Raw genomic sequence first — 13,198 nt, 5'->3', positions numbered from 1 at the left:
TTTCAGCATGACAACGCCCGTACTCACACTGCGAGAGCAGGAAGATACTTCCTCCAGCAGAATTGCATCAGAACCATGTCAGTCCCGATTAAATCCCATTTAGCACCTGTGGGGCGAGATTTAAAGACGGCTGAATGGCGTCCGACCAAGGCCGACAACTGCAGTTGAACTGCGTCAGGCGTTCCTCAGAGTGTCGGCGCAAGTGCCTATGGCCTTCATCAACCGCCTCATCCATTCTATGTATCGATTCATCAGTCATCACTGCACATGGCGGACACACGGGATACTGACTTATGATGCCATTTTCTCAGAGACTAGTGGTGTGTTTCACTTTAAGAACATTTGACCTTGTTGATCAGCTTTGCCAAGTTTCATCTTTTTGATATGTCTCAAAGTTTGTTTACAGTGTTTGGACAAATACGGTTTCTCATATACCAATCCACGGTGTCGTTTCTTTTGCGGTTCAATATTTTTGTTTTTGTGCGTTTCTGTTCAATACATTAATACGGTCGATAATGTTACATCACACTACCTATCATCCATTGCTTTAACGTCGGCTGTTTTTTAGACCGGCATGGCCAAGGATTTGCAATAAAACGTATATAATCGTTACTCAACTTTTATATTCATATTTGTTTGGAAAAGGAACGTTACCTAACACGGTAAAGATACCTCAAGCACAATCTGATTGCCTGACGTCAACGAAAGAGGTGAGGTGAGGTGAAATGGGGTTTAACGTCGCGTCCAAGATTATTGCACTTATATAGCGACGTGCATGTACGTGTGTGTGTGTGGCTGCTTGTACTAGTCCGGACTGATGCCGATTTATAGTGCTAGCTCACTGAGATACCATGCAGCGGTTAAACATGAATACCCCATTCAGACACAGTATACTGACTCCGAGCCGACCAGTCCTTGTTTTAGCCCCTTAATGCCGAGCGCCAGACAGGGTAACACCAATTACCATCTTTAAACGTCTTTTGGTATGACGCGGCCGGGGATCGAACTCCGGACCTTCCGGTCTCCGGGCGGACGCTCTACCACTAGGCCTAGGAGGCGGTCCACTCGTATATATACACAGGGGATACCGACTCCGAGCCGACCAGTCTTTGTTTTAGCCCCTTAATGCCGAGCGCCAGACAGGGTAACAACAAGTACCATCTTTTAACGTCTTTTGGTATGACGCCGCCGGGGATCGAGCCCTTCTGCTCTCCGGGCGGACGGTCTACCATTAGGCCCAGGAGGCGGTCGTCAACGAAAGAGGTATCGATGACGGTATCGAGCTCAATTCATGTTGAGCCATAATGCATCTACACTGAAGATCACAAACATATTTCTAACATCCTCTAATACATGTCTCATATGTCTCATATGTCACGACGGCTACCAACCCACAGCTTACTTATACAAACCCCGGCGCACAAATATCAAAATATCTCAAGCAAGTCTATATCCGGAAGGGATCCGGATCCGGAACCGGAAACCGGAACCTGCATTTGTTTGCTGTGCTGGATTTCTAGATTTCTTTACTCATGAACACACACAATCAGATATCAAAAGAGACTTAACCTTCTTTTATTATAATGTATTCATTTCAGATACTATATGTCTGTTTGATATTGTTTTGCTAATATATGGGATCGATTCGTACAATTGACATTTTGAAATGAATGTACGACACTATGTCATATTGTACATAAACCTTCTCTTGTACATTAGAATGTGATGGAATGTGTAAATATGCATCCATATATGCGACGGGTCGGCTATGTTTAGCTGTGCGTATAGGTTAATGAAATTAACAGGGCATTATGTTTAAAATTGATCGACATTGTCATCAAATTAATGATCAGCAGCTGTTATAGATATTGTGCAAAAATAACCAGAAAACTTGAAAAGAACAGTTTGAGATTCAACCAACCTTAGCTATTGCAATCGATAATACATAAGGAAAGGTTTTTTCAAAACATCTGAAGTGGATATACATGTATGGTTCCCAGTAATCTCAAATGCTAAACATTAGAAAAATTTGTCAGTATATAGTCATGTTGCATTAAACATTTGTCAGTTCCAAATTTACCATTGCATTACCGTGTTGTCTCAATGACAGATCAATCGGGTTGCTTATAGAAAAGGTATAAAACCCCTTTTAGACGTAGTAAAAGTATATGATTATGATGATATTTTAGTATGCTGCACAATGCACGAGTTTCTGTCGGGCAGTCATTGTGTAATGTGAGAGATTCGGTAGGTATACATGTATTGTTGTATCATGTCCACGATATAAACTCAGCGGTTTTAGGAGCAAAGCGGGTTTTGGAAAGGTTCTATGGGTGACGTGTATTAATCGCATAATGTAATTAAGGCTAGTCATATGAGGCAGTAGGTCTTCCGTAGACGCATGGGGCAAGCATGGATAGGATATATATGAAGACTACGGTCAGAATAGTGATGAGGCAGTAGGTCGTTAGATGCTAGCTTCCTTAGACACATGGGGCAAGCAAGGGTAGGATATATGTGTAGACTTCGGTCAGAATAGTGATGAGGCAGTAGGTCGTTTGATGCTGGCTTCCTTAGACGCATGGGGCAAGCATGGATAGGATATATGTGAAGACTATGGTCAGAATAGTGATGAGGCAGTAGGTCGTTTGATGCTGGCTTCCTTAGACGCATGGGGCAAGCATGGATAGGATATATGTGAAGACTACGGTCAGAATAGTGCTGACTTTGTGATGATGTAACCCAAATTTTCTTCGGCATAATCAAATTTGATCCTATCTTATATCCTCATATCCCACCATCCTTACATTACTTCAGTGATTCTTACAACTGAACGGATTTTATATTGGTGTTAAGTGTCAGTGTAAATAAACAATCAACAATATGCTCCAAAGGGATTGTATGTCTCAAGGAAGAGAAGTGTTATGGGATGTATGGTGCTTGAATTCATAGAAACAAACCAGCTTGTGCCTAGCATCGCTGGATCGGCAATACTCTACTTATTTGCATCACTGTCATTATTCTCGAGGATTTTAACGCCAAGATAGTAATAGCGGTCAACATTTTCCATTATAATAAGGGGGGCACGGGTGGCCCAGTCGTTTAAGGCGCCGCGATTCGCTGTGCAGAGTTGCGTCCCTTGGGCACGCCAGAAACCTATGATTGTGGGTTCGAATCCCGGTTCGCCCCAATTATGTTTCTAGGTTTGTCAGCACCATACCCGTGCTCGTGGGGTTCACCGAAGTGGTAAACGTGGCTTTCCTGACACGCCGTGATATAACTGGAATATTGTTAAAAGCGGCGTTAAACCCAACGCGTGGTGTTTTAATGTGGAGGATCTTCGTGATAGAATTGTATTGTGCAATGTTGCACACATTTATTTGTCTGATGATCCTCTTGTGAAGCATGTCAAGAGTCATGAAGATAACAAGGTAGTTTTCTTAAACGGGCCAAGGAAGTGGGACACAATCTCAATGTCAGTGTTGATTGTAAAACATTTATCGTAGCTATTAACTACATACAGACTTTCATTTTCTATTCTCAAAGACGTGCCAGTTCTACTGCCAGTTACATCTCGATAAAACAGCTTTGGTCTTTTCCTGTGTGTCAGTTGGTAAAACCCGTCAGACATGGCATCACCCAGTACAAACTAGTGAGTGAGTTGGGTTTAACGCCGCTTTCAACAGTATTACAGTTATATAACGGCGTATCAGCTTGATGTGGGAGGAAAGCCCGAAGTGATGCAGGTCTCAGACGTTTACCACTTCGGTGAAACCCACGAGCACGGGTATGGTGCTGACAAACCTAGAAACATAATCGGGGCGAACCGGGATTCGAACCCACAATCACAGGTTCGCAACAATCGCAACTCTGCACAGCGAATCGCGGTGCCTTAGACAAATGGGCCGGCCGTGCCTCCAGAAACAAACTAAGTAGCATATTTATCAAAAAAGCCAGTTAAGAAGCACCGTTGCTATATACATATCCACATTTACTGATGGATAATAGGATGGTGACGTTGTTGCTTGGATCCAGACGGGAAACCCGAAGTGATGCAGGTCTCAGCCGTGTACCACTTTGATGAAACCCACAAGCATGGGTATTGTGCTGACGAATCTAGAAACATAAGCGGGACGGGCTGGTATTCGAACCCACAATCATAGGTTTCTGGAGTGTTCAAGGAACGCGACTCTGTGTCTCCTTAGACGACTGGGCCACCCGTGCCATCTATAGATATTAGTGTTCTGAGTAAAAGAAAACACTTTCAAAAACTACCGGTGTCGGCGGTACACTATTGATTTTCGGAATTAATTAGCCAAAAAACCTACCGACTGAACCTTAAATGATGGTGTCTGAATGCTATTGATTGTATTTACCATTAGCTATTCTGGAATTTGTTTGCATCCTACCGATAGGAAGGAAATCTATTTTCTTCATGTGGGCGAATTCGTTGTAACCATTGTGTTATTGAAATGGTTGGTAAAAAGGTCTCACGAATCCACGAGTTTTTTAGGAACCGAGCTCCTGATTATCATTCAATATTGAGTACGGTATTCCTATCATGTCAATACAACACAATTTAATGGTTCTCCGTGCTAGTTGTATAAATACTCTTCAAATAAAGAAACGCATACATGTAGGTGGTGAAAATTTCAGTAGTAAGTTTCTTAGCAGGAAAGTATTCCATTTTCTATTTTGCTGATAAAGTGTCACAAAACGCTTTTATTATTGTTAACAGAGTTACTATGGTTGACATTTGACAGTTACATAATTACTTTTATTGGACGTCTGTGAAACACATTTTACCTGCCAGACATGGAATTTGTGACGGGTTTGTAAAACATGTTATTTTCGCAAATGATTCATGCAATAATAATAGCAACATGAGTGGCCAGGTATTTTAACGTTGTGGCACAATTTCCCGACTTCGGTCACAAGGCACAACCAGAGATTGTCCAAGTTCAGAAAGACCCCCTATCACCACATCAGCGAAGGGTTGCTTCATCCGGGTCCTTTACCTTCGAAACAGAACGCTCACTGCAACGTGTTCTACACCACAGACACCTCGTTTACCCCCTATGTGTTCAGGAAGGCACAGTTCATCAGACACATAGCTTCCCTCGACGTAGGTATGATAGAATGCACCAATATCCAGTCAACTTGAATGAATTTGTCAATGGACATCACTAGCTTAGAATGAACACTCAAGCTGTATTCGACTCCTGTGATCGAATGATCTGCCTATTTGCGAGGTGGTCCAGAAGTCATGTACTCGGAGTCAGTGGGTATCAAGTCTTAGATAGACTCCTCTCTTGCGAACACAAACAGGTAAATAGTACATTACAATGGGTTATATTAGCGTTTACATTGTTATAAACATTAAAGCAATTTCTCTTCATGATGAACTGAACGTTGAAGTTGATTTGTTACCTAAACTGATCTCCACAAATATGCCAGGAAATGAGAAAGGTAAATTATGTTCTTTGGTCAGCTGAACAGGTGCTCCTGCATGGAGGGACAGGATTGTCTCGAAAGATGCTCCCAGGAAAATCTTTGTTATACATTATGATGGTTAAGATACATGTCCATTCGAATTGTCTCAACTTGTGTTCATCAGAAACGACAGCACAGAAACAAAGTTCTTAGTTAAAGAAACATCTCTTCCTGATTGTTTGGATTGAACGTTGAAGTCCATCTTTTGATTTATTACGTTAAACTAATCCCCACAAATGTGCCCAGAAAAATATATACAAATCTTGTTAATTCACTCTTCACCTGGTGAACCAGGTTGTTCTGTGAAATGTTGTTCTTTATTCTGTATGGAAAAACAGGATTGTCTCAACAACAAAGGACAACCACAAAGGTAATAGTTAATGTGGAGAGTGAGTGAGTGAGTGACGTTTTACGCCGCTTTTAACAATATTCCAGCAATATCACGGCGGGGGCCACCAGAAATAGGCTTCACACATTGTACCCATGTCGGGAATCAATCCAGTGTCTTCGGCGTGACGAGCGAACGCTTTAACCACTAGGCTACCCGCCCGCCCCTAATGTGGAGTTACATACTACAGGAGGAAATATACTTGTGACCAAGATGCGTTATATTTCCACATAACGTTTGACACCGCTCCCGTGGTGGTACTTTAAACATGGTTAACTTGCCCGTCCCTTCCCTATAAATATAACGAATATAAACGTCGTTCATATGCATGGCGGTGTAAAGGGCGGCCGCAGGTAAACGCCAGGGTCCAAGCCTGCGTACAAAGGGTGTATGGCCACATCGTCTTGTCCGCACTGTCTCTTCATGCAAAGCAAACCAGTATTCAAATACAGTAAAGTACGGTTATAACGAACTCAAAGGGACTACTAATTTTAGTTCGTTATAACCGTAGTTCGTTATAAGCATATATACAGCATGACTACAGCAAATAAGCGGGACCGAAAAAGTAAGTTCGTTATATCCGTCAGTTCGTTATAAGCGTGTTCGTTATAACCGTAGTTTACTGTACATTCCATGAAATATCCCCATTCAGCATGACAGTGTTAAGCGCGGTCGAAACTAAAGCAGTGCTAGATGGAGAATGTGAACTTTAGTGAGGCAGTTTAATTCACAAGCTTATTAAGGTACTGAACGAATACAAAACAAAGAATATATGGGTTTATCATATAATTGGCTGGTTTCTCGGCAGGATAAAGCCAACGGATAAAAACGATATCCGTTGAGGTCATATGCGGATAGAGATACAAATATCAAAGGTCAAGAAGGGACTACTTTCAGTGTTTATAAACAAACATGGCGTCGTCTTTGTCATTCGGCGATCGAGTCAGAATTAACCATAGGGAATTTGGAGAAACTACTGGGATAATTGCTATCATTATCAAAAGAACAGTCTAATATACTGAAAATCAGTGTCTTATTGTGACATAGCTAAGGCATTTTACAAGTGGCAACTTTAGAGATATAAATTGCGATCCAATTTTGCGACGGCACTAGTCCCAGCCAAACGGGATCAGTAGCCATATCTGTGCGTGTTGACCTCTGCGGCTTGGAAACGTCTCCACAAATAAAAATAGTTGGATTTGGCCAAAATATGTTCGAATTGTTACCTTGTTTCGTTTTGTCGCTGTGTGAAAATCTGACTGCAATTCTTAACGTTATGACAGGCCAGACTGAATCGTCTGAAAGTGGCCGTGACGTCTCATAGACTAGAGAGAGCCACCCTGCAGGACGCTGGGTATGGAGTGTCAAGCGATTTGACCAGACGCCAACGACAACAGCTGAAAGATCTCAAAGACACAGGGATGCGCGGTTACTTCAAGAATGGCCGGCTGATTACGGAACCCTATATTTGAAAGGACTGCGACAGATCCAATTGATTCTCATCGAAAGACAAGATCAGGCGCCAGGAACAAAACTACTTGAGGACTCGGCCCGGCCCCGGTCAATTGTTCACAGGAGCCAAATGGACGACGCACCGGTATCAACCCCACTCATGAAATTGATAACACTCTGTGCAGATTTCTCTGCTGGAATGTGAATGGTTTATCCAGTAAACTCTCAAATAATGACTTTATTTCATATTTACAAAGCTTTGACTTTCTTTGTCTATCGGAAACCTTTTTGGATAACGTAAACTATGACTGGTTGACTGGATATAAAATATTTTACTCTCTGTCGGTGAAATTGTCAGGTCATGGCAGGAATAGTGGTGGAGTTTGCTTTGCTGTTCGATATGAATTTCAACAGTTTTGTGAGTTACGTCGAAATGATATTGACAATCTTTTGACCATAGAAATTAAGAAAACTCCGTTCGGTTTACCAAAAGATATTCTGATCTTCTGTTTATATATTCCCCCTGAAAACTCAACGTATTACGTGAAAAATCCAAATGCTTGCTTATTTGATAAAATTGATAACTTTCTTCTCGACCTATCAGAGTACCTATCTGATTTCTTTATATTACTGTGTGGGGATTTCAATTCTCGAACAGGTACTGAAAATAACCCTGAATTAAATCACGGTGATCCCGATATTTTTCCTGAAGACGATCCTTGTGACATTAGTAAACGATCGTCACTTGATGATGTGGTTAACAAATTTGGTCGCTTTCTTCTTAATTTATGTTATGTATATAACCTGTATATCATGAATGGCAGAGTGAATGGCGACAGAAGTGGTGAACTAACATGTGTAAGTAGTAATGGCAGTAGCATTGTTGACTATTTTATAGCGTCAGCTGAATTCTTCAGATTTGTTGATTGCCTAACTGTTTGGGAGAGCACAGACTCCGACCACTCTCCTTTAGAACTACAGTGTGCATTTTATAATCCTGTATCGGAACCATTATCAGAGGATATATTTTCTGACAGTTTTAGATGGAATGAATCTAAAAAACCTGACTTCTTACGATGTCTAAGCAATACTTTTGATGAGGTGTCTGACACCCTGTTTCATACTTTGAGGAGAAATATGCATGATGCGGTCGATCTCTTTATAAACATTCTTTTGGAGTCTGGCAAATGTATGAAACGACGTTCGTGTTCAAATTTAGTTCCTAAAAAGCTGTTCAGTTTAAACGGTAAATGAAGGAACACAAGAGATCAGCCAGAAGAGCCCTTCGCGAGTTTCGTTGATATAGATCAGAACTAAATAGAAGAAATTATTGTAAACTAAGAAACAAATATAAAACAGAATGCAGACAACACCTTAACTCTTTAAGACATCTGAAATTGAATAAATTAAGCAACTCATTAAAGAACTCAAAGCATTTTTGGAAAGAGATAAAATCTCTACGTAATCCAGTCATTGCACGTAATAATATTACAGGTCCTGAATGGCTTCTCCATTTCAAACAAGTTTTTGGAAATAACCATATTTTCGACGATAACATCCATGATGTTGTTAATGATGTAAATTTATCTGATGTTGAGCGAGATATTTTAGAATCGGAAATTGAAGTCGCTGAAATACACAATGCCATTAATACACTTAAACCAGGTAAATCTCCAGGCCCCGATGATGTCCTAGCTGAAATGTTAAAAAGTTCAAAACATATCATTACTCCCTTTTTGCAAAAATGTTTTTAACGAAATATTCAGAAAGGGTATATTCCCAAATGCATGGTCTAGATCTGTCATTGTGCCTGTATTTAAAAAGGGAGACGTGACCAACCCCGATAACTATAGAGCAATTTCTCTAACAAGCATCTTAGGTAAACTGTTTGCTATAATTCTAAACAATCGTCTTACTACCTGGGCTAATGTTTTTGACAAAATCCCACCAACTCAAGCTGGCTTTAGAAAATCATATTCACCTGCTGATAATATTTTCTCACTTTATGCTATTGTTCAGAGATATCTCGGATGCCGAAAACGAAAACTCTATATTGCGTTTGTAGATTTTAAAAAAGCTTTCGACACTGTTGACCGATCTAAACTTTGGGATTGTCTTAGGGCAGCTGGTGTTGGTTGGAAAATGTTTACTATTTTAAAATCAATGTATGAAAATGTAAAATCTTGTGTACGACATAATAGTGGAGTCACCGATTATTTTGACTGCCCCATGGGAGTTAAATAAGGTTGTATCTTGAGTCCTCTCTTATTTTCATTCTTCATTAATGAGCTTTCCTTCGATGTTCAACAAAACGGTAAACACGGAGTGCAATTATACCCTGACCTTTATGAATTACTTATATTACTTTTTGCCGATGACGTGATTCTAATCTCTGACTCTATTATCGGTCTCCAGAAACAAATTGATATACTATACAGTTACACTGTTACATGGAAGCTATCTGTTAACTTGGAAAAAACTAATATTATCGTATTTAGGAGAGGCGGCCCTCTTGCATCGAGAGATAAATGGTTCTTTAATAACCACCCTATAAATCTTACAAACATGTATAAATACCTCGGTGTTGTTTTACCGTTTAACCTTAATCTTAAACATCTAGTTAACGATCTCGCCCTACGAGCAAAAAAGGCCCTAATAAATCTATTTGTCGTTCTAGATAAATTGCGTGTTATCTCACCTACTATTTTCTTCAAAATGTTTGATGCTCAAGTTCAACCAATCTTATTATATGGATCAGAGGTCTGGGGTTTTGAAACCTATTACAATATTGAAAAGGTACATTTAACTGCATGTAAAAGATTTCTAAATGTTTCTAAATCAGCTCCAAATCATATGGTCTATGGCGAATGTGGTAGATACCCGTTATATATTTGTTCATATTTACGTTTACTCAGATACTGGCTCAAAATAACAGAGATGTCGCGGGAACGAATCCCAAGAAAATGCTACGAAATGCTTGTTTATCGTGATAGTGTTGGTTACGTAACCTGGGCATCAAACATTAAGCATTTACTCTTCTCTCACGGATTTGGATATGTTTGGCTAAATCAAAGCATTGGAGACAAAATGTAATTTTTTAGCTCTTTTAAGCAGGTAGCAGTTGATATGTTTACTCAAAACTGGAGGTCGTCACTAGATAACAGTACACGCTACGACGTCTATAATACCTTTAAATATTGTCTAACACCAGAGGTTTACCTGCATACTATAACAGAGAGAAAAATTAGAGACACATTTATTAAACTTAGGCTAGGGTTAAATGATTTGATGTGCAACAGGGGTCGCTTCTCCTCTATTCCTAAGGATATGCGTTTTTGTCCATTCTGCGAAAACCATATTGAAAACGAATTACACTTTTTGTTTATATGTCCAATTTACGACAACCTAAGATTGAAATATATGCCTGATATCACTAAGAACCACTATTCCATAAACAAAATACTATCTTTTAATGGTATCCCTAGTCAAAAATTAACTAAGATATTACAATACATCTATCAAAGTCTACGAGTGCGTAGTAAATTACTTAGTGAATCCGATATGTCCAGAAAAAAGTAGTTGTTTTGAAACTTCCGCATCTAGATCAGGAGTATCTACATTTCATTTTTGTCTGTTTGTTTCTACTAGAAATGCATATACATTTAAATTGTCAAATTGTCATGACATGATGAGTATATTACTGATTGATTCTTTTGTATTGAACGTCGTACTATGCTATTCCATTCCTTTTGTATTTTATACTACTACTGCCACTGTGGTTATTACCACTGTTATTACAATACCTCTATTACATGTCAAGCATCATATTAGTTATCCAATAATTATATAATGCGCTTTACAGCTGTAAATGATATTGTTTATCTGTATGTGTATATGGGCCAATGGCCTTTCATACAATAAAGATTAATTGATTGACTAGGGTTAGAGAGGCTCCCCTTAGACAAAGGGCACTTACTCTAGCGCATAGACCGGTGGATTGCCGCGAAAGGCAAGTTCAATTGTTGGCAATTGTTGTTTTGCGTATATGTTGTTTCGCACTGTATAAGAAACAGATTTCAGTTGGAACTATATTGGCTACTGTCACTGTCCAACTGACACATCACTAACCGTGTGACGTAATATATATTAATGCGCACATTCCAGGAAAACTGGCAATGTTTCGGTAATGTTTATAAGAGATGCAAAGCGATTTTCAAGCACAGAATTGAAGAATGACATTATATGACAAAGAGGTAATCACGTTTGTGTGTTTGGGGATGGTAAATATCCCCAAACACTATGTATTTAGCTCGCCAAGGCTCGCTAAATACAATGTTTATTCCTAATACAGGATATTTACACTCCCCAAACACACAAGCGTGATAACCACTATATACATGGTGTATGATATTGTACTGAGTGATCCGACTGTAAGAATCAGCTCTTGTAATATGTGGAATACAATGTTGTTCTGTGACGAGTCCATCACATTTTCGTCCTGCACAGGGGGCACGGGTGGCCCAGTCGTCTAAGGCGCTGCGATTCGCTGTGCAGAGTTGCGTCCCTTGGGAACGCCAGAAACCTATGATTGTGGGTTCGAATCCCGGTTCGTCCCGATTATGTTTCTAGGTTTGTCAGCACCATACCCGTGCTCGTGGGTTTCACCAAAGTGGTAAACGTCTGAGACCTGCATCACTTCGGGCTTTCCTCCCACATTAAGCTGACACGCGGCGATATAACTGGAATATTGTTAAAAGAGGCGTAAAACCCAACTCACTCCCTCACTCACTCGTCCAGCACAAGAATTGCCATAGTCTACGGAAGATCACATTTCCATATACAAATCCATTTTCAGGATAGACGTATTGACATGATGAAACACATTGCAAGGCAGCATTTTACTGTTTTATTCAACATATATTCCTGTGATCATGATAATCAACTTGTCATTCAACGTACATATGTGTGAAACTAGTTTACCGTTACCATGCCATTGATACCGATTACATTTGATGAAAGTGGCATAAACAATAAAAAACAACAACCGAATTTTTCTGTAGTTAGGTGATTGACCATCTTCCCGGGGCAAAGGAGTTAACTGACTATAAAAGTCCAGTTTCCACCCTTGCCGAACTAGGCTTGAATTACTGGGCTCGACCGTTGAGCCCCCAGTGGCTAGCTATTACCAATTATGTCCCTCCTATGGACAATCAGATTCTAACTCTCGTATCACTTGCGTTTGCTTCACACAAAAAGGTGGCGCCCAGTCAGGACGATCTGATCGATAATCAAAATCTATATTGTGATAAAACGGGTCTTACATCGCGAAATGCATCTAATCACGTGAGCACCTTGATTAAAAACATGAACGGATTTGGAAAATATCTGCTGACAACGAATTTGCTATGCACATGCTTTGCAAATCCTGCAATCGATCGAAATCTGCACGACAGTTTACGAACCGGATTTCGATTTCGGTGCGCGATTTTGATTGGACTATGCATAGACTCGTTAGCCCAGACAAAACGTAACTACATAATACCAGCCTAATTCGGCAAGGGTGGAAACTGGACTTTTAAAGTCAGTTAACTCTCTTGCCTCGGGAAGATGGTGATTGACAGACTTTATGACAATAGGACAATAAACATAGCAAAAATAGCAACGAGATGAAACATTGTCCCAAAAGAGAGTCAAGTGCACTGAAATATTGACAGTCTGAGGGGTCCACCACACATCTGGCCACTGTTGCCCATACACGGAGTGTTGCAGTCCGTTTCGCTCATGACAGTATACGTCACGTTGTCATAGGAGTTTCCACAGAAGCAATGCTTATAAAACTGAAAGAAAATATGCATCTGTCATTGC

This window comes from Haliotis rufescens, unplaced genomic scaffold (assembly GCF_023055435.1).
Source record: "Haliotis rufescens isolate VD_foot unplaced genomic scaffold, xgHalRufe1.0.p SCAF_18, whole genome shotgun sequence".
Taxonomy (NCBI): domain Eukaryota; kingdom Metazoa; phylum Mollusca; class Gastropoda; order Lepetellida; family Haliotidae; genus Haliotis; species Haliotis rufescens.
The sequence above is the reverse complement of the archived record's forward strand: the minus strand, read 5'-3'. Positions refer to the sequence as shown.